Source organism: Ambystoma mexicanum, chromosome 10 (assembly GCF_040938575.1).
Source record: "Ambystoma mexicanum isolate Mex_15411 chromosome 10, UKY_AmexF1_1, whole genome shotgun sequence".
Classification (NCBI taxonomy): Eukaryota; Metazoa; Chordata; class Amphibia; order Caudata; family Ambystomatidae; genus Ambystoma; species Ambystoma mexicanum.
In genome coordinates, this window is record NC_090932.1 from 706,759,356 (window position 1) to 706,782,719 (window position 23,364).

Sequence of the window (23,364 nt, forward strand, 5' to 3'; positions counted from 1 at the left end):
AATGGGAAAATCCTGTTAATTATTAACACATCATTTTCCGGTTTTAGATTTCTACTAGTAGTATTGTGATTGATATTATTATTGGTATTGTTGCTTGCTGCATCATTGAATATTCACTCTTTAAAATTTAAACCAGATTAATTTCCCACAAAGACCAAACATGCAGTCAGTCAGTGGCCCACATGATAACAAAAGTGCATTTCCAGACAGTTTCCAAAGAATGGATGTCCCATCTGGCATTTTCCTGTAGTCCTCTGTGAATCTGGAAAGAATCCCCCAAAAATGTTGTCAATATTTATGCTCAATTTCAGCTTAGAACTAAGAACCTTCTTCATCCATCAGCAACTTTTCACCCCAAGACCCAAAAGAAATTCAGCTAGACTAGATAATGTACATGGGTCACAAGGCGTGTATTAGGCCTCATCACTACTGTATTATGGGTCCATTACCTAAATGACTATATTACAGAGTCAAAGCAAACCATGACTGAAATGCGGATAACTCACCCAAATGTTACTAAACTTCTATTCACATTAACTATTAACCCAATTCATATGTTTACAAAAGGCCTTTGAGCAAAGTACAGGCTTAACAAATACCTCATTTAAAATAAAAAAATATACTACTATTAGTATTAATAGTAGTAATGTTGTATTATAGTAGTAGTAGTAGGATTGGTAATGGTGGCAGTGGTAGCATCAGTAGTAATGGCAGTAGTAGTAATAGCGATAGTGGAATTAGTATCCATATTAATGATAGTAGTAGAAATACTAGCAGTGGTAAGAGTAGCAATGACAGTAGAAGTAGTAATACAAGTAGTAATGGTAGTAGCAGTAGCATTAGTAGTTGTTGTTGTTTTGTCACACTAGTATAGATGACACGAAACTAATACATGCTGTGTTTTTATCTCTTGACTTTCTGCCATGGAAGCTCAAAGGTGAATCCATTTGGTAGATCACAGTGTGAGATTGGCCTATCACTCCATCCACATGCAGGAGGCATGTGCACCTGCAGAGATAAGGTAAACCTGGATAATAGCTTTTGTTCCGAGGAACAAAGGGGAAAAAGCTGCAATGTTTTTAAAGCCTCCAGCCAGGCCCTCCATTGACGTTTACCGAGCAGAGAAGGAGCGTTAGTAAAGTAGGCATGCACCACGTGATTAGGATTCGGCTCGGTTCATTACAGTAGGCTGGCCAATTTGTAACCCTGAATAATTAAACACTATCACTGAGGCGAGTTAAGTTAGAAAATTACTATAAGTGTGTGTGAAAACAACAAAGATTTCAAAACAAAAAAACACAAGCCAAGTAAACAAAAAACATTCTAAAAAGACCTGAAGCTTGAAGTCATAGTGCATCATCAGACCCTGTAGACACAGGAAGATAAGGCACAAAGCCATACCAAGACACATGCTGGACATATAGGAGCTAGCTAGCATTCACCTGCACACAACTGGGAAGCCCTCTGAGGCTACAGTGCTGTACAGAAAGAGCAAATATGACAGGAGAACATAGCAAAGTACAGAAAAAAGAACAGGGAAGGTGGCATGAGAAACTTAACATTATATAATAGCCAAAAATTACAGAAAAAAAGGAAGCTCTTGTGGAGCACGTAGAACTAAACCCATTGAAAGGGCATCGATGAAACATTAACCTTACAAAGGACACCGACAGTGAGAACACAATGAAGGTTCCTTGTGGAGCTCCTAGACCTTTGCACACAGAGGGATTACATAAGCACGATGAACGTAGCATAGCACACACAGAGAACGAAGTGAGGACTATCGAGAAACAACTACATACATTGAAATTGAGGCACATACTATAGATTAACATAGTATAGAACATGCATGGCCGGATTCCCTAATATTTGCACTGTAGCAAATCTCGGGCCAGATTACAGAAATTTTGCACTGGTGCAAGTGCAAAGTTTGCACAGTGTTAGCGCTAGGGCCAAGTTTGCCCTATTTTTAAAAATAAAACACTGGGACACATTAAAAAGCCAGTGGACCTCGACAGGTGCAGTTTGGCATATTAAAAACACGAGGGCTAAAAATGCCCAAGTGCTAAAAAGATACATTTTTGATGCATGTTTGCATTACGGCAATGTTTGCCCTAGTGCTAATACCATTCCGCATTAGTACTAGGGCAAACTTTGCGCTGGTGCAAACATGTAGTGAAAATGCATCTTTTTCGCACTAGGGCAATGTTAGCCCTGGTGCTTTTAATATGCCAAACTGCACTTGTCGAGGTGCAGTGTTTTTTTAATGTGTCCCAATGATTTTAAAGATAGGGAAAACTTTGCTCTAGTGCTAATACCGTGCAAACTTTGCAGTTGCACCGGTGCAAAGTTTCTGTAATCTGGCCCCAGATGACCACGAATATTTCAGACTTGCTTCTTCTACCTCTTACCCAACTCACAGGGCCCGATTCATGGAATATTTTCCTGGCTCAAAGTGACTTTGCACTGCTGAAAAGTGAATTTGCACTGCCGACACAAACCCTGATTCATGGAACTGCACAAAGTGTATTTTTTGCCATGCAAAGTCCAGGCAAAGTCATTTTGAACTGCAAAAATGACTATGCGCTGAGGTTGCCCGGACTTTGCCCTGCAGAAATACACTTTGCACGGTTACATGAATCAGGGTTTGTGTTGGCTGTGCAAAGTCACTTTTCAGCAGTGCAAATTCACTTTGAACCAGGAAAATATTCCATGAATCGGGTGCAAAATGTACAAAAAAGAGATGATTTCTCATAAACCGCGCAGAGCCGTGCACATTGAAATACTTTCAACAGGAAAATCCCATTGGAAAACGTTTTGCAAATCAGGCAGTGCATTAGCAAATATTAACACACTTGAAACAATCACCAATTGTATATATAAAAACGTATTTAATTGGCTAATTTTAGCTAATCCACTGATCGACCATCTGCAAATGGATTATGATATGTGTTTTTGCAGATATGGGAACTTGGGAAATATGCAACAATGTATTTGCATGCAATGTCCTAGGCTCATCCGTTCTGGTTTTCTATGCTGCATTTTAAAAGTATAGTTGTAATACTACAAAAGGCTTCTATCAATATTGAACATTCTGTCTATTAGAAGCACTACTGTAGTCCTGGAAAAAATGTCTTCCAGCGTGCAGTAATTCGGTAAACATTATGATTTTGTTTAAAGCTGGAGTAAGTGGAAGGAAAACCTCAACTCATCAATATGGTTACATGCAGACCATCTAAAATTCAGAACATATATGAAACCCATGGTTTTGACCACATGTCTAAGAAAAGTTTCAAAAAAATGAAAGAAAACACGTGGTGTCGGAATGTTGTTTTTACTCCCATCTCCATGCCTCGTCTCTGCATTGAACCCTAACATCTTCTCACAGTGAATTCCCTGGGAACCAGCAGGTGCTCCTTAAACAAAACAGCATCAATAAATAAAGGCATGATTAACAATCCTGTGCCTATACAACTGTCTATACTGTCCGGTTTGATTGTAAAGTAGGCAAAAACGTGTGCTATGATTTCTACAACCCATGAACACCCCCTCATTTTTGGAATGTATAAGTGTTGCATGTGCATTTCTTCAGCATGTAAGGCAGCATCACAAGTCTGCTGATGCCAATACACCCTTTCTTCAGTTGCACTGTACACTTTTTAGTGATGCTGCTGGTCATTGCATACATTGATTTACTGATGGGACTAGGGAAAGACAGATCACAGAAGCATATTAAGAATAGTAATCTATACGGTTGTATAGTAATTGTCCTTTTCACAATTGACCTTGGGAGAATTGACCTAAATTAAAAGGTCAATTAGGACATATATGCGGGGGGAACCCCTGCAACCCCCCACCCAATCCAAAACCCCCTGCAACCCACCACCCAATTCCCCAATACATATATAAAATAACTAAAATAATATAAAGGTCAATTGTGCAGAAGGTCAATTAGGACCACTATAATTAGTTTAATTGTGCAAAAGGTCAATTGTAAAAGGTCAATTTGGGTAATACCATCTATATTACAGCATCTATAAAAATTGGCTACAAAGCCTGGACCTCATTCCATGCAACCTATACATGTGGTGACTGCCTAACATGTTCAGAAATGGCAGGAGAGCTTAATATTGATTGCTGCATATTGGCATGATATATTTATCAGCTCAATTTAAAATACAAATTACAGATGTATCCAGAACAATCACATGGAAGGTAAACCACATTATATAATAGGCAGATTTCAGACTAAGGCCTTGAAGGAATGCCAAGAGGGACTGGGGTTGCCTCGGTTTACCTCAATGAAACAAGAACAAGAATATGCTGAAACTGACCAATGCTACACATGGAAATTAAGTAAATATCCCCTTCTTTCCAAGTCAGCAACTGTACCTATCTGAGAATAGCCAGAAATGGGAAACTCTATTGGATTTAGGAAAGACATGAAACCAGGATATGCAACAAAAATACAAAATAATCGGTTGCACGCTAATTGTGACGATAAATTATATTGGGTACTGCACAGAATGGACTATATTGTATATATATATTACGCTCCCAGAAAAATGAATGGCCGAGCCAGTCAGTTCATTTTGGTGTGTAAAGCCTGTAGACCTATGAAGTGCAGGTTTCACCAATTCACCAAGGCCTCTACAGCAAGAGATCAAAGCTGTGAGCAATAGATAAAAGATCACGACTTGTCCAAATGGCACATCCATTATTTACGAGAGAATGCACCAAGAGGACAGCAGATGATCGATTCAACAGAAATGACATTAAACAGCAAAACCCTCATAGTGAATCAGCAAGCAACAAAACCCTCATAGTGAATCAGCAAGCAACAGAACCCTCATAGTGCATCAGCAAGCGACACCAACCACAATAAAAACAAAAGGTAGTTGGAGGTTGAAAATATAAGGCGGGCGATTTATTTTTTTATTACATTTGTTTTTTTATGGTAAATTATACTATAATCTTGTGGTGGCCATTTTGGCGTGTCAGGTTAATATCATGTATCCAAATGAAATTCTCCTTGCGGCATCTAAAATCACCGATTTTGAAACCTAGTTACTGAAGTTGTGAGGTGAATAGTTACACCATGGCAAACTATGTTGTTATACGCTGTTAATTGAACGATTGAGACATGCACAACGGTGTTTTTTTACTGTGTCACTTCGTGATTTAGATAATGTTCATTCGGAACGTAAACCATGGTGTAACACATAAACATGAAAAATTATATTAATCAAAATGATCAGACAAAACATGTAAGGCTGCTAAAGGCACACATTCTTTGACCTATATATTTATGGAAGTGCAATATGTGTGATTGTTTTTGTTTCCTTATATTTATACAATAAGTACCTACTCATTATTGAGAGAAAAAGTAACGGATTCTGTACATTTCTTCAGATCCATCATTTGGCCTGGATGGATTGCTGTCACACTTCAGCATGTATGCTCCACCTGATATTTTAAGACAGCCTGCTTAAAGATTGTGTACATTAAACTAACTGCACAACAAAAATTAAAAAAAAAAAACTTAATAATACATTCGTTACCAGGGTTGCAAGGTGTACTACATTGGTTAGTATAATGGAAAGGCTCACTTGCTAAAACAGTAGGGTTGCATGTCACATTCCCATTCTGAAAACTGGTCACAGACAGGTAATCAAAAAACCTGCCTAGTGGGGTGGCACTAGTAGAACATTGTCAAGAACAAAAAAAAATGTCAACACGTATTTATGGCACTTTTCTTACAGTATCACATTCATTTCTGGCCTTTTTTTTACAATGTACTTCAATGCATAGGTCAGTATGAACTGCAGCTGCGGTGCTTATTAGAGTCAAACAAACTACGAGCCACAGCATAGTACACCAAATATTGTTTTTAATTCATTCTGCAAAGATGTAATTATCCTGACTTTAGGTCATCAGGCTTAGGCCAATCTAATTGTTTACTTTAATCAAGAGTTTCCCACAAAAGTGAGCAATATGAAATGGATGACATTTGAACATTGTCATAAGACAGTAGCACAAACTAGGTTCTGCTTATTCATAGGATGTTAAATAGAAGAAAAAAAACTGGCAGAAATGACTCTAAATCTAAAAACAGATTATGTCACTAGACAGACTATTTCCTTTGTGAACGGTTTTTGATGTCAATTATTATTTTCCATGTGTGCAGTTTTGATTTTACGGAGTATAGCCCTTATTTTCATTTGTGTTTGCATTACAATACTAGTGTGCTAGTCTTTATTAAACAGGTGCACCCAACAAGTGGGGGCATGCAGCTTGCCCATGTCTAATCATAGAAAGAGGAATGCCAAGCCCAGAGCATTTGCCTTTTTCCGCCAGCACGCAAGACTAATGTTTTCTTCCGTTTTAAAAATCGACACCTGTCGCAAAAATGTTTTTAAAAAGTCGCTCAAGCCAGAAGCTTTGTACTGAGTGTAATTGGCCGTCTGTCAACACGTGGTCAGGTAGTCAGCAGAGGCCCTTGCGCGGCATGGACTACTTTATTTTAGACACGCATGTCAATCCAATACGAATACCAGTGTTAGTTCGTTTTATTTAAAAAATTAAAATCTTCATAGAAAAAAATGTTTCGATAAAGGTGAGTGGGGGACAAGGTGCAGCTGGAGAGAAGTGATAACATAATTGAATTTCATAATGTGCATGGCAGCAATTTGTCAGTGACACATTGGTCTGTTATTTGACAGCTCTTCTTCCCCGCGTGCATGTCCCAATCTATCGAAAAACACACACAGCTCAGCCAATTGCTAGAATGGTTCTGATTAATTTCAGTGTGTGCTGTTATTCTCTTTAGAATGCTTATGTATTGACAGCGGGATGAGGGCCATAAAAAGATCATTTTAAAAAGAATCGCCAGCAACTAAAAAAATACACAATTAGAATATGCCCAATTACCAATTGCCTTTGTTTGACTGGGGTGATTGGCCAGCCTCGTGTAATTGTGCACGTGAGGCAGGATTGATGGAAAAGTAAAGCACAGCAACTCTCGCTCCTTTCACAGTGTACGGTCTATTATATCAATAATTTTCAGGAGAGAGAGAGCGAGAATATATTTTTTTTAAATACTTTAAAAATTGTTTCAGTAAACGAAACCTTTTGATTAAAGGGAAGAGACACTTTTAACGCATCCACAAAACGAGCCTTTAACAATGACACAATCCCCATGAAAACAACGTTAGGACTCAGGCCCGCCGTCTGCTAACTTGTAGCGGTTTCATGTTAACCTTTCTTGGCCTGTTAAAGTATTCGCTCAGTAAACAATGTTCTATCAAGAGAAAAAAAAACTTACCATTCGTCACACATACAAAGACGTGTCGTAACTCCAAAAAACTGGCCATCCATCCTTGACTTATCAAAAAATCGCAATTATCTGCATTGTGGTCGACGTCCTTATCAATCATGTTTTTTTTTCCTGTGTAAAACTTTCACGAAGCAGCTTGAACCCATCGCGGCGCGCTGTTGTGTGCTTGCACGCACACACACACAAAACTGCAAGTGCATGATATGACCACTAGAGGCCTCCCTAGATTTGTCGTAAAAGCGCTCACACTCGAACGTGCCTGGGATCTGACGCAGTTAACAAAGCGAAAGGACTTGAAAAGCCTCGCTTTCTTGGTAAGAAATGCATCACAAATAAGATGTTGATTAATGCTGCCTTTTACATACATTATGTTTCAAGTTAAATAAAACACGTTTAAAACGGTTAAATTCCATCGAGGGTGCATTCATTAAACAGATACGTTACCGTGTGCTCCGGCTGGAGTGGTTGCTGGCCTTTCTGTTGTAGTCACCTGTGTAAAAACCACCCCATCCTCTACTTGAATGCCCACGCTGAATAGCCGTTTGAAAGAAGGCTTTAGCTGGATTCGCCATACAAGGGGCACTGTGTCACTGTGTTTTCTTTCTAGGAGTCAGTAAGTGATTTCTATATCTGTTGTCATGGTGATGTAGCAAAGCAGGGGGAAAATGGGGGCCGCTTCAAGCTTTCTCTTCACCCTGCACTAGGAACTAAGATGTTGTTAGCAGGCCTATAAAACATCAGGCTTTATCTGGGCCTTCTTTTTGTTCCCTGATTGTCAATAAAACTCATTTTAAGGGTAACACGAACATCTAAATGTCATCTGTCACAGTGCTGGAAAGATTAAGTTTGTTTAGGAACTTGTGCAGGACAAAGGCCACTGTTTGTTCTGCTGATACAAAGCACTGTTGGCTATCAGCACCCTTGATTCAGACAGCAGCGTAAAAAAAAATATCACAGCAAAATCAGCTCAGTGGCTCACGAGAGTAAGCGCCTTCTTGACGTGGCCCAGGTCTAAAAGGATGACTTAAGAGACCATCCTGGAGTCATCCGATGATCATCGAACTACATTAGAAGTCATTTCCACATCATCAGAAGTCATCAGGCTGTTAAAGTCATCAGCAAATGTCTCAGAATGGTGGGTGATGATTTGGGGATGAGCTTAGATGACTTGCGGATGATTCCAGCATCATCCCTATTTTAGAAAACTCTTTGTTCCTGATGACTTTAGGATGACTTGCCGATTACTTCAAGAGCATCACCATGATGATTTGGGATGATTCTGGGATGACCTGCCGATTACTTCAGGAGCATCAACAGGTTTGCCCCAGATGATTCTGGGATGACCTGCTGATTACTTGAAGAGCCAAAACATGTTTGTCCCTGATGATTTGGGAATGATTCTGGGATGACCTACCGATTACTTGAAGAGCATCGCCATGAAACATGTCTTGATGATTTGGGGATGGCTTACTGATTACTTCAGAGCATCACAGAGTTTTTGGATGATTTGCAGACTAATACTGATTGTCATTTAAACTGCAACACCCAATGTAAAAGTGCTAAACCATTGACCAGGAATCACACTTAAAAAGCATACATGGCACAGAAATAGTTTTCTTGCAGTAAAAAGTGACTGGTCACAAATGTCCCCAACACATATTTGGCGCTAGGGAACAAGTAAGGGAAACGCACCGTAAAAATACTAGCAGCACTTAATGGAAGAAGGGGTTAAACAAGTTGTGAATGGCCAGACAAACTATAGAACCCATCCCAAATGGAAGTCATGAGGCCTAAACATATCATGCACCTCCTGGGTGAGAATCCTTTGCCATCCAGTCAAAAGCAGGCACCCAGCACCCTCAAAATCCCCAATGTGGCAAGGGTAAAGCTTGAGACTATGTTGGGTGAAAATGGAAGCCATGAGGCCTAAACATAAGCATGCACTCCATGGGAGAGAAACCTTTGCCATCCAAGCAGGCCCGAGCACCCTCAAAATGCCCAATGTGGCAATAAGGGAAAGCTTGAGACCCAGCATAAAAAAACATTGCACACACATGAAAGCCCCCCAAAAAAATCAAACGCAGCTGCCATGCTGGTCAAGTTGCTGCATGCATAGAGAGTTTTTCAATGGCGCACAAAATGCATATAGAATTCACAGAGCTGGATCGATGCACTCACCTGATATGCTGCCTGGACACTGAAACTGAGCTTCTGCTAAAAGAAGGCCTTATGTTGCTTTCATTGGTAATAGCACATAAATAAAGTCCATATGAGACCCGAGAGCATTGTGTGTTTGTTTAAAAGTTTGCCAACACTTTCTGAAATGCCTTTAAGGCGTCATGACGTAGGGGCGATTTTTCACATAGGATGCCTACGTGATGACGAAGCTGATGAAGACAATCATGGAGGAAGAAGGACTCCATGCCGTGCAGCGGCAGGTATATTTAGCTGCTGGTGCGCTTGATTTGTTCTTTCTATTTTGGAATTTTGCAGCAACATCTCATTGTGCCTGTTTCGTGTTTGTCTGGTAAGCATTACACCCCCTCTCCCCACAAACAGAAGTGTTTTTGATCATTTCGAGCGATGGCCGCCATCATCCACGCAGCCCCCGTGTGCAAGTGTGACTAATATTAAGTGCTCCTCAGTGTATGCGATGTAACTGTTCGTCGCGGGCTGCGGGTGTAATCGGTTTCTGTATGCTGCATGCAAAGCAATTGTGGAATACGATGTGCTTCTGGGCCAGCTATCAATTCCTTCCTGCATACACCGGACGCGTATTCTTTTTGCTTTTATGATTCATTGTCATTTTCATTCCTTAATACGAATGAACCTCGGCCTAGAAGGTGGTTCCTTTGATCTCACAAGCATGTTGGGGTGGAGGCTACGGTTCCTCACAGCATGCTGGAGTGATAAATGGAAGAAAGGGCAGGGAATTCTCCCAGTAATCCTCCGGGTCTGCCTGCCCCGAGTCAGGTTACAGTCCTAGCTCAGAATGATGGAGCTAGTGCTATAGTTCACATCCCGGAATCCCCATTGTCTAGGATCGCTCTAAAGGTTTTCGTCATAGTGTTGCAGATCGCACAGTCGACCCTAAGTTACTTCTGAACAGGTGTTTAAATATCGCCTTCTGTGTCCATGGGCTAACCCAGCGCAGCGCGTGCAGGGTGGCAGAGACTCCCCGTTTTAACTGGAAAGCTGCAAGTACCCAAAGGCAAAGTAATATGAGCTTAATCTCCATTGGGTTTGTAAATGTGCTTTCAAGACACACAACAAAATGTATTCAGTGATAATAATATCACCTACTTTTAGTCATTGTTTGATAGAGGTGTGCAGCCAGGGACGTCATTTCACCAAAATGCCTGGGGTAGGACATCACATGACCCTTAACATCTGATGACATCACAGGAAGTGATATAATTGGACCCCACCCAGAAGTGACATCACAGGAAGCGATGGAACATGACCTTTCACCACTAGATAAAACAGGAAGTGGCATCACATAGCATTGTTTCTAAGTACACTATGAAAATTATGGGTTACGCTATCACTGTAAAGTGATATACATTTCATACAAGAATGGATCACCATATGTATCGTTAATATCAGTGTATATAGGCACATATTAACAAATCACTGTAATTGCAAGGAGATGCCCAAGGCCAAACGATAAAGATGTGTTATTATATAGCACTTATGTTTAAGTGCTTCATATAGAACAAATATACGTACAATATCACCCAACCTGTGTTGGTACTCATTTATCAACCTCAGCAGGATGAAAGGCTGCGTTGACCTTGCTGGGAGTCGAACCTGCAGATCGCACACACTTTGCAGCAGCTAGCACTCAACCCACAGAGCTATTTTACCAGTTATAGCTATCGGAAAACCAGCCACTCCAGAAACAGAGCCACCTGCTGCTGGCCACAGCCCATGAGTCTGTTTAAAAAAATCAACAAAAAAAAAATCGATTTTTATTTTTTAGGGGTACCAAGGGAGACTACAGGGGTAGCAAGAGAGACCTCAGGGGTCGCAGTTGCAACCCCTAAATGACGTCCATGCGTGCAGCTAGTTAATAAAGAGAATTTCATTTAACTGTGCTGCTTAAAACAAAGGGTGTTTTTTTTTTTTAAAAAGTGTCTCTTTGGAGAGTGTGGTTATATATGCTGGGTGAGCAGCAGATTAAAGTAAAATATTTTTATTTTAAAACACTGTGTTCTATGTATAGTTATTCTATTCTGTTAAATGTGTTACTTTTGAGACCTAACCATGGCATTTTAAGTGGGCGCTCTTTCTATCTGCTTATTTTGTTGGGAGTAGGCTTGTTTTGGGCTTGTCTTGGAGGGGCGTGCAGCTTTTTTTATTTTCTCGGACCTGGGGGCACAGCTGCTGTAAGCAGCAATGGCGGCGGAAGAATGGTGGTCGTGCTCGTGCTGGGAACCAAAATAAAAGTGGATAAATAGCACAAAAGGTAGGTGGGAGTGCACACGTTTGAGGGCACCCTTGTTTATGTCAGCGTGAGGGTTTTGCAACCTACGCTGGGGACTGGGTCGGATCTCGTGGTCTCTCGGGAGTCGGGACGCAATGGTGGATCACACCACAAACACGGAGGGGAGACGCGGGAAAAGGCATCCAAGCCAGCTGAGTAGCTCAGTCAGGCAGGCAGAGAAGGAAGGCTCTCACGGGCCTGTTCTGAGGCCTGGCGAACTGATATAGCCCAGGAACGGAGCGTGAGGGAGGATTGAAATACCCGGACATTCAAGAATGTTGATTTAGGAGGCAGGTCGTGCTGCCTTTGTTGTTGGAAGTGTCCACGCGGCAAAGACAGCATCTGCAGGCGTGTATGTGAAATGAAAGCGTGCCTGGTTTAGTGAGCAATTATTATTTCTGCCTAGTCAATTTCTCGTTTCCATTCTATGTATATGGCTGACCACTGTAATTACTTTTGCGGCTAGGATGGTGTGGCCGTGTTTGAAGTCCTATTGCTGTGTGCAAATGGTAATCTTCCACTCGGCTTCCACTATTGTTTCGATCTGGACAATATTCATTTTAAACGGCCGCATATTATTTCAAAATGTTCCATCAGTCCGTGCTGGTTTCACAGTTCTCAGTGTGCAGCACTTTTGTGTACACATGCAGTGCTTTTTTATTTTTGGCTAAACTGAAGTTATTGCAGTGGAGTACATAGTAAGTAGGACACGTGTGGAGGGACCCACAGCATGTGGGTGTTTTTATTTCTTTATACTGGTTGATCTGCCACTATAAATGAGCTCATAAAGTAATAAAAATGCCTTAACTAAGTGTGCCTTCTCCCGTTCGATTTATAAGCTATGCATGTGTTTGCTCATCTGTTCTTTTAGCTAAGTCCTGTTAAAAGCATTGACAAAGCTAAATGTTTTGGCTCATGCATGTGCATTCGAGATTTGCCAGCAACTGCAATGTACATGCTCAGGTACTCACATTATTTTCCAGCTGTTGCTGTTTTACCGCTGGGCACCATTATGGCAGACCCTGGAACAATGCTATTCGCGTGCCAACAGAGAAGCCCAAACTAATAACTTGGTATTCTCACTCTTATCACTCTTACCAGCTAAGCAAATGGACTAATGCTGAACTGCGCCTACCTGGCTTTTAACATTTTAGCACAAAAGAGAATGGAATTGCATCTGAAAGGGTCACAGTTGTAACTCACTGTTGCACTAGCAGGCCATTTAAAGAAAACTTATAAAACAGTTATCGATACGCAACTGGAGTGTTGGGTTGTATACATCACTGACCAAATATCCATTTCCCTTTTTTAGTAGTAAGTGGCATTTTGTGCAAAGGCTGATGAGGCATTCAATGTACACCCATCAATGTTTGAACAGTACAAGTAGCTATAAAGCAACATTTGCCTCTTGAGGCACCTCTCTTCACCCCACAGGCGGCTATGCCGTCTATCAAACCCTTTTTACTCTTATCCTATGTACCACAGTGCACACTCATTTTCAAGTGATGGCAGTGGTGTCCCTGGGGGCTAAGTGGTGATGATAGGGAAATATCCTTGGGGCTGAGTGTAGTGATGGGGGGGGGCGTCCTTGGGGCTGAGTGTAGTGATGGGGGGGGGCGTCCTTGGGGCTGAGTGTTGTGATAGGGGGCATCCTTGGGGCAGAGTGATGGGGGGGTGTCCTTGGGGCCAAGTGTAGTGATGGGGGGGTGTCCTTGGGGCCAAGTGTAGTGATGGGGGGGGGGTGTCCTTGGGGCCAAGTGTAGTGATGGGGGGGGGGGTGTCCTTGGGGCCAAGTGTAGTGATGGGGGGGGGGGGTGTCCTTGGGGCCAAGTGTAGTGATGGGGGGGGTGTCCTTGGGGCTGAATGTGGTGATGGGGGGGCGTCCTTGGGGCCGAGTGTAGTGATGGGGGGCGTCCTTGGGGCCAAGTGTTGTGAGGGGGCATCTTTGGGGCTGAATGTGGTGATGGGGGGGCATCCTTGGGGCCGAGTGTAGTGATGGGGGCGTCCTTGGGGCCAAGTGTAGTGATGGGGGGCGTCCTTGGGACCAAGTGTTTTTAGGGGGCATCCTTGGGGCTGAATGTGGTGATGGGGGGGCATCCTTGGGGCCGAGTGTAGTGATGGGGGGTGTCCTTGGTGTAGAGTGTAGTGATGGGGGGGCATCCTTGGGGCCAAGTGTATAGAGAGGGGGCATCCTTGGGGCCGATTGTGGTGATGGGGGCCCATCCTTTGGGCTGATTGTGGTGATGGGGGGTGTCCTTGGGCCGAGTGTATTGTTGGGGGGTGTCCTTGGGCCGAGTGTAGTGATGGTGGGCATCCTTGGGGTACAGTGTAGTGATGGGGGCATCCTTGGGGCCAAGTGTAGCGAGGGGGCAACCGTCCTTTGGGCTGGGTGGGGTGGTTGGGGGTGCACCTGAGGCTGAGTGTGGGGAAACAGACCTTGGGTATGGGGTTAAGGTGGTAAGTCCAAGGGCGGTTCTATTAAAGGGGAGTGAATTCTTTGACTAAGGGATAAGGGGGTGAGGGGAGACCTTGGGTTGATGGTTATGAGTGGGTAGAAGTGCTTGGTGTGGGGGATTAAGAGTTTGGTGTAAGTCTTTGGCGGGGACATGAGTTAAGTTCAGTGGAAATCTTTGGGGTCTGGGGCATAAGAGCTGGGTGGAAGTCTTTGGAGCGGAGAGGGTTAAACATGGGGAGGGTGTCTTTTGGGTTGCGGGTTAAGAGTTTGGAAGAATTGTGACAGGATTAAGAGGGGGTTCACGGGTAGAACGGGTATAACAAAACGTGGGTGGTGGGGGAGTCTTGGGGTTAAGAGCACAGGAGTAGTTTGGGTGTGGATGGGGCAGGCGTGCGTTTGGGGATGTTTAAGGGCAGGAGAGACATGGGGGGGGCATTAAGGTTTGGGGTGTCATTGGAGGGTAGGTGGGTTAATGCAGTCAAAGTCTTTTGAGAGAAGAGGCTGGGCAGAGGCTTTAGGGGAAGGAGGGCTAAGTGTGGGGAGTCCTTGAGGGGGAGGGCTAAGGGCGGGGGAAGTCCTTGATGGGGGGCAGTGGGTTAATGGAGGTTCTGGCGGTTAGGGGCGGGGTGCAGTTGGAGGACAAGAGGGATGAGGGCAATTTCAGGAAAAAGGGGGACAGTTAGAGAAGAATAGTGGAGGGTGGATGCAGAGTGTGGGTGATTGCTGGGTGCTGAGTGTGAGTGGTGGGTCTGAGTGTGGGGGGCCTACTGCTGTGTGTGTAGGGTGTGCTGTGTGGGGGTGAGGTGGTGCTGTGTTTGTGGGGGCTGTGTGTTTGGGGGACTGGTGACGAGTGTGTGGAGATGTTTTAGGGGTCTGGGTGTGTCTCTGGGTAGGTCTGAATGTGTGGGAATGTAGGGGCGAGTGTGTGTGGGGTTGTTCCTTGGTGCTGTTTGTGCTGTTCAGGGGGGCCTGGATGCTGAACGAAAAGGCCTTCTCTGAGGTATTGTTGCAGTTTGCAAAGTCCATGCCTTAGTGTCTAAGTGGTGGGTGGGGGGGGTCTCTGCATAAGGCATAAGGCACTGGCTTGCCGGAGAGCATTTTTGGCTGAGTGTGAGGTGAAGGCACCCGACTTCTCTTTTCATGCGCGTCTCCTTGCAATTTAAGGAATGCAAAATCTTTCTTATTTTTCGAAACATTCAGTTATTGCATTATGAATTGCTGCCTGGGCTTATTCTAACCCCCTCTCCCCGGCCATTTTGCTACCTGCGTTCCGGTTGGGTCCCCTCCTCCCCCTTACTCCCACGCATGGCTTTGTGTTCTCCCCTCTCTGACTCTCTTGCTCCATTGACCTGTATCCCTCCCCTTTGCGCCTGGGACTGGGTCTGCGTCTTAGCTGTTGGGAGAGATATTGCGCAGTTGGGGGAGGAGGGGGCTGTTGAGAGAGAAGGGGCAGTTGGAGAGAAGGGGGTGGGGCAGTAGGAGGAGATGGGATGGTTCGGCAGTTGACGGATAAGGGGCAATTGAAGGATGTGGTGGGGCAGTTGAGGAAGTTGGGCACTTGGAGAGAAGGGGCTGGGGCAGTTGAATGGGGTTGGGGCATTTGAGTGAGAGGGGGTGGGATCTGTTGGAGGCGAAATCGTGCAGTTGAGGTAGAAGGGGCAGTTGTGGGAGAAGGGGCAGGGCAGTTGGGAGAGAAGACAGTAATGAAAGGAAATGGGGTGGGGAGCAATTGAGGGAGAAGGGACAATTGGGGGGAATGGAATGGAGCAGTTGAAGGGGCGGGGCAGTTAATGGAGTAACTGCAGTGAAGGGGGATGGGGGTAGTTGGGAGAGACGTGGTGTGTGATAGAAGTGTGTATGAGTCCGATGGGAGAAGTGGGCAAAATGGGGAGAACAGGATGGGGGCAGATAGGGAGCAGAGGATGTGGCAGTTGGAGAAGTGGTGGGGCATTTGAAGGGAGAAGGTGTGTGGGGCAGTTTGGGGAGAAGGGTGGCGGGTGCAGGTAAGGGTTCTCCCTTACCTGCACCCGCCACCCTTCTCCCCAAACATCAGTTGGAGAATGAGATGTGGGGCCAGTAGAGGGGGAAAAGGCAGTAGGGTCCTGTGGGCAGTTGAGGGTGGAGCATTTGATGGATAAGGGGGTAGTTGGGGTGAATGGTGGCTGGGAGTAGTTGATGGAGAAGGAGGCAGTTTGAGAAGGGGGTGGTGCAGCTGTTGAGGGAGAAAGGGGCAGTTGGGGGGTGGTGGGGTAGTTGATGGAAAAGGATGCACTTGGGGGAGAGGGAGCAGGTAGGGGATGAATGAGGTGGGGCATTTCACAGTTAAGGGGCAAAGAGTGGATGGGAGTAGTTGACGGGGAAGCGGCTGGTGGGGCAGTCAAGGAGGAGAGGCCATTTGGGGGTGAAGGGAGATGGGGAGTATGTTGGGAGAGATGGTGCACAGTTTCAGTGTCTTTATATTTCAATTTGAACTTCCATCTTAGGTCAACTAGTCTGGAGTAAAACCGCTCAAATAAACAAGCCAATATGTAGTACACACACAGGCTTGAATGCTTTTATTGTTGCTGGGAATGAGTGCAGCACTTAAATATTTTAATACAGTTACTCATTCACCACACAAAGGGGGGGGCCGCATGGTGCTAAAATACACATATACACTGATTAAAAACATTTTCTTGGCAAAGGAAATCTCTTTTAATGGTGTTACGAGCACAAGAAGATTGTCCTAGTGGCTTTTTCGGGGGATTGCTCATTCCTCAGGGCTGTCTGTCCTTAACAGGAAGGCACCGAAAAGCGGAAGTTTTACTTTGGTCTCGAGGGATTAGAATGTCTGATCACTGTTTTCAAAACTGAAGATTACTGTTTTTCTGAATCTGGGTCATTCAGTTTAAGAACTACAGCCATGAGATGGATGTTCAAAGGGCCCCAAAGAAAAAGCAAGAGGCCAAGGCGACGACGAGAGACAGGCACTCTGCACTGAACGTCCGGCTCTTTCTCAAGAAACTTTTCTTCAACCTCCTGGAAAACTGCTACAATCATCTCATATATATTGTGAAGGTGAGTTGGGCCTGTTGGGATTGGAGTACTGTGAGCGTAATGGCAAGGGCAGGAACGGTGAGAGCGCACTGACACATGGGGGTTCACTCTTGCCAAATGAGACTAGCAAGACATAAGCAAAGAGCCCAGTGTTGGAGCTCTGTTCCGCACTACACTGGTCACAGCACTGGCTATTCACCTCACAACTTGTCTCAGTCTGAACTAGCTGAAGCAGCAAGTTTGCTTCACCAGTTCTAAATCGAGTGGCTGAAGGCAGACCTGGTTAAGACATTTCTATTACACCAGTAGTGGGTTTACTACTCCAATTAAGTTATTAACGCTCAGAAGACTGCTTTTGAAAAAAAATGCACCGTTTGTTGGGATGGCTTGATTAATGCGAGCTCAAAGAGTTCCCATGAGAAGGTATTTTGGGGCAAGCGCAGGATCTGGGTGTAAATGGCTATGGGGATTAGCATGGCCATGGCCAGTCAATAAGTGGGCAAATAACCAAACATCTGCATGCTTTGTGTCCCTCCTTTTATGACATTCCCCCCTAGCTGTACTCTATTCCAATAGTTTCAGTGACACCCGATAGCCCTCAACTGACTCTCTGGGCAGGGTCAGGGCGCCCATCCGACTTCCTGGCTGGTTCTCAGGTTCTCCTTCCCTGTTACTCCCTGGGCTGGATCTCCACCTGACACCATTGCTCACTGGTAGGGGCAGTGGACCAAGTTGTAATTGTCTTCTCCCACTGTTACCGCAGTGTGATATCCTGCGCAATTTGCCTTATTGTTCTTGTCTACACTGTTAGTCTGATGGCCAGAAAGTAGGTGCCTTTAACTTTTGTTTTTTGTTTTTTTTTAAATTGTAGAACAGTTACAAGCCACGCAAAGACACAATCAGTTGGCAATACATCATTTGCAGGCATCACTGGCGGCGCTTACCAGGACCGATTCATTACCAGAATCAGTGGAGAAGTCGTTGGGAATGGACACTGGATCATCCATCCTATTTCTAACTGTGTGATAGTTTCTAATTTAAAAGTCAAACTGTTGTATCTACACAATGAATCTGTCAATCTTGTTTCTGCATGATTGTCCTGTCTCCCATCCCCACCGATTCAGTTCAGTGCCTGGCTCAACATCTCCTCAAAGACATATTAACCCCTTTGACCATTAAAGACCATAAATCTTCTGAATGCAGCCATAGAAAACCATGATTCATTTTCAGTTCAAATCTCTTTTAAGCCTGTTTCAACCGTTGTGTACAAATGCATTTAAATGTAGTGACACATTTGTAGGTTGACATTTTAACATTTGTTAATCCTGTATTTATTCTACAATAAGTAATTTAACAATGCCTCTTCTGATGTCCATTTATATTCATATATCCTTTCTTGTTTTTGTAGAATTTTTGAGATCTGTCTGCAAGGCTAACAGTTGGCCTACTATGGACGGCCAGGTGATGAGAAGGAAGCTTGCCACCAAAATCTGCAATGCCAGAAGAGGCCTAAAGAAGACACCGCCTTTCGAAATGCAGGATCAATGATTATTCGTTTGTATTTTTGCAAACTGATTTATTCTAATAGAATACAGCTATGCCGTTAAACTGCATTTGTTAAATAAAACATTTTTTGAACACTTTCTGAGCCTATGTTTGATTGAAGACATTTTATAGCCACAGCAATACTATAATAAAATATCAACAATGTATAGCTGCAGTATTTTACTATCATAATAATGTTGGCTGCTCTCAGTGATATTGGGTGAAGTGACTGGCGGCAGTCTGTCATGCAGGTAGACCTTTAACAGATTCTGTTTAGGTCACTGTGTTTCAATGCAGTGCTTTGTAATTTTGGGTGTGAGGCCCTGTTGGCTAGAGGTGAGAATTGAAATTAGGGAGTTTACAGGTTGGTTCGTGACATGGGAGGGGGCGGTTGTAGTTTTGTGCACTAAATCGGTGAACTTGGTTAACAACATTTGGGTGCTCTAGCAAAGATGGACAGTGACAGCTGCAAAATTCATTAGATTTATTTCCAGTAAACTATCCATAAGTCTAACGAGTCATTCTAAAGTAATGCCACCAATCTTACTCAAAAGGAATACATCCTTGGGTAATCAAACCCCTTTTCCTAAATGTTTTGGAAGCATCTTGAAATCTTTTAAACTCATCATGGAGTGGTCTGCAAGAATCATTCACAATTCAAAACCCATCCTAAAGTTCTCATGCAACCATCCTGAAGTAATCCCCACCCATCCTGAAGTTGTCATGGAGTCATCCTAGAGTAATCCAAAATCATCGTGGAGTAATCCCCACCCATCCTGAAGTTGTCATGGAGTCATCCTAGAGTAATCGGAAGTCATCCTGGAGTAATCCCAACTCATCCTGAAGTTGTCATGGAGTCATCCTAGAGTCATCCAAAGTCATCCAGGAGTAATCCCCACTCATCCTGAAGTTGTCATGGAGTCATCCTGGAGTAATCCAAGATCATCACTGGAAGTAATCCAAACTCATCCTGTAGTAGTTTCTGTGATAACTCTAGAGTCATCATCTCATTACATATTTTGGCCTGTTGGAATACTTCGGATGATCTTCCTGAACTATCCATGGATGACTCTAGAATGGAGTCATCGGATGACTCCAGAATGATTCCAGGATGATCTTCCTTTTTGACTTGGGGGTTTTAAAACCATGCGAAAATAAATCAGGTTTTAAGGCCGTTCCATCATTTCTCTCCTTTATACGTGAATAACTTTAGCCTTTCAGAGTTGGTGTTAGAGGGCAGCTGTTGACAGTGGCTAGCTTGTTTTGAACACGTATCACACAGACATACCTGATAGTGTTCGAGGGCACCTTAAATGAAAAATCAGAATAGAAGGGGTTAAGGGGAAACCCGACAATAATGGGTGCTGCATTAACTCCGCATTTGCTCAACAATAAGTCTAAATGGAAACTAAAGATTAATGAAGACATTGGTGTTATTAAAATCGGATCCTGTGGTTCCTATGTTTGCCTAAGTAATGAGCATTGTGGCTATTGGAGAGGAAAAGCTGGGGTTTTCTATTAACTTGGCATAGATCCCAGATCTCATTCACCCAGAACCTATCCTCCACAAAATGCTGCTGATGGCCTTTATGCTTCATATTCTATTAACCAGGAAGAAAATATACCCTTTTAAAACGAAAGCAAGGAAAATGGTATCCCTGGAGCCAAAATATTATTAAAATAGCACCAAAGAGGCATGTCCTAATAAACTAGCGGAACGCTTACAGCAAACTCTGGCAGCATATGTACGAAGGGTATAATAATAATTAAATGTTTAAAATACACTCTTTCTCTCTGTCTCTCTCTCTATATATATTACAGGGCCTGCGCTAAAAGAGCTCCTTTTGGGTGACTTATAACTTTGGCACCGTTTGACGAATCCTCACCAAACCTTGCAAATAAAGTATATGGCCACGTCGGAGCGATTTTCCGGAGTTTGGTGCGGTTTCATACAAGGGGGGGCAAAGTTATTGGGGGTGTCCCAAAATGTTTGAAATCCTTCTAAACAAAATTGGAAAAAAATGTTTGCTTGTGCTAACAGCCCAAAAGCTGTAGGGATTTTCACCAAACTTGCACGAGGAGTGGTGGCTTGGCCCAGGAAGCGTGCTTTTACATATTTGGTGTTAATCTGTCAAGTCGTTTTTTTTAAAAAATAGGCAAAAAGTAGGTCAAACAAAATTAGTGATATCTGGGTCTGTTCTTCATACTCATTTCCTAATTTGGAGTCCACGGATGCCTCAGGACCAATCAGAGGTTGCCTTGCTGTGTGCGGACATCAAAAACACATGCTGATTGGATGTTAGAAAATGTGAGGTGTGTCATCATTTTTGAAATGGTTGCCATTGTCCACGGACAGCACAGTGAGCAAAAATTCTGGAAATTACATTTGGGGTTATTTTGTGCCAAAAGAGGGCCTCGAAAGGCTAGGGGAAAGGACACAAAGTTGATAGGGCGCTGTTTTCATAGGTGAAAAAAAGCTGTGCAGGTGCAGTTGAGTCTGCAATCATATTTACTGTCTGAGAACTTCCTTGGTAGTGGGGGGGTTCTGGGTGAGTCTTGTTATTTTAAGGTGTATTGCACATACATGTTATATGGTTTAATTTTATTGTGGTGGCTGTGGCCAGTGGCCAGAATCTTTGGGGCATGCCTGTATGCCGTGCCCCCAAGAATCTGGTTACTGGCCACAAACATTATAGTAATATGTGTATAGTAATTAACTGTGCTGTAAGGGGAGTATACAGTAATTGTAATATGGTGGAATGATATAATTGAAATGTATATGGTATTTATGATTGTCGTAAAATTGAGGATAGTTTTTATGGAATACGTATTTGTTCCTTTGTTAAGATACAAAATAGGAACATTCTTGGTACAGTTTCTTAGTTGCATAAGTGCTGTGTTTGTGGTGCAGTATTTTTAAAGAAAAGGGAAACTGTGGCCTAGTGGTAATGCAATGGCAGATTGTAATTGGAGCAGTGTTTGGTGTCTTATAGTACTGGTTGGTAAAGAACAGTACTTTATATGTAAGGTTAAGTGTTGTATATATATACTTTGGTACTATACACATATTTGTGAGCAGGTGGAGAATGGTGGCACTATAAAGGATGTATTGAGAAAGGTTGGAAAGTATGACATTTATTTGGAATGAAAAATGTAAAATGCTGTGGTCCCGATTCATGTAATCGGGTGCAGAAATGGTACAATGGCTGTGCGGCGAGAAGGATCCTGCGCTAGCCATAGCCCTGACAAAATATTGTGTGCCACGCATATTCATGGATTTTAAGACGCATTACTAGCCGTCGGGCAAGTCACAACAAGCTGCGCGAGGAACGCCCACAACACGCCCCCAAATCCAGCAAAAAGCAAGCAAAAACACTAACACACTGCAAGCCTCCGCACCACCCCTGGCCCATCCTCCAGTATCCCTCACAAGCCCAGGCTGCAACCCAGCATAATCGCAAATCTCACCTTGCAAGCCACGGCTGCACCCCAAAGAAACTGCGCGTCTCACCTTGCAAGGTCAGGCTGCACCCCAGCAAAATCACATGCCTCCCCTCGCAAGCCCACCTTGCACCCCAAAGAAACAGCGTGCCCTCCCTCGCAAGCCCAGGCCACATCCCAGAAAAATAGTGCACCTCACATTCCAAGCTCAGGCCGCACCCCAGAGAAAACACGTGCCCTCCCTTGCAAGCTCAGGCTGCATCCCAGAGAAATTGCGTGCTCTCCCTCGCAAGCCCAGGCTGCATCCCAGAGAAATCGTTTGCCTTCCCTCGCAAGTCCAGGCTTCACCCCAGCGAAATTGAATGCCCTCCCTCGCAATGCCAGGCTGTATTCCAGCTAAAATTCAGGCCCCCCTCGTAAGTGGAGGCTACAACACTTACCAAAATGTGAGTCCGCACTACACCCTCGGCACCCATACAGTCTGCATACCCCCTACTGCACATCAACCACTGTAGGCCAGACACCACCCCCCAAACCCCATCACCTGTGATACCCCCCACAGGCAGCCCCATCCAGACTGGACACCACAGTCAGCCCCCCTCTCCTGTGACACCCCCTAAAGGCACCCACCTCCAGACTGGACAACACCCCAGCCCCCCTCACCTGTGACACCCTCTACAGGCAGCCCCCTCCAGAATGGACACCACTCCCAAGACCCCCTCAAGACCCCCTCACCTTTGACACCCCCCACAGACAGCCCCCTCCAGACAGGACACTATTCCCCTCCAGACTGGACACCAGCCCCCATCCCCTCCTCACCTGTGACACCCCCGACAGGTCCCCCGAGACTGGACACCACCTCTCAGCCCCCCTCCAGATTGGAAACCACCCCTAGCCCCCCTCCAGATTGAACACCACCCCATATCCTCCTTACCTGTGACAGCCCCCATAGGCAGCCCACTCCATGCTGGACACCACCCCCAGACCCCCACACCTATGACTGTCCCCACAGACAGCCCACTCCAGACTGGACACCACCCCCCAGCCCTCTTCCAGACTGGACAC

At 44.2% G+C, this 23,364-nt stretch overlaps 2 long non-coding RNA genes across 2 annotated transcripts in view; one reads left to right on the forward strand and one right to left on the reverse strand.

The window, feature by feature from the left end:
- The window catches only part of LOC138491670 (uncharacterized), a 225,394-nt gene extending 217,879 nt beyond the window's left edge, over positions 1–7,515 (reverse strand). The window contains exon 1 of the long non-coding RNA XR_011276071.1: positions 7,325–7,515. This is a non-coding gene — a long non-coding RNA (uncharacterized lncRNA). The remainder of the gene's footprint in view (positions 1–7,324) is intronic.
- A 4,147-nt stretch (positions 7,516–11,662) lies between these two features.
- LOC138491671 (uncharacterized) lies at positions 11,663–18,956 on the forward strand. Its single transcript, XR_011276072.1, has 4 exons — positions 11,663–11,804; positions 17,164–17,334; positions 18,185–18,333; positions 18,722–18,956. It is a non-coding gene; the product is annotated as an uncharacterized lncRNA (long non-coding RNA).
- The last annotated feature ends 4,408 nt before the right edge of the window (positions 18,957–23,364 follow it).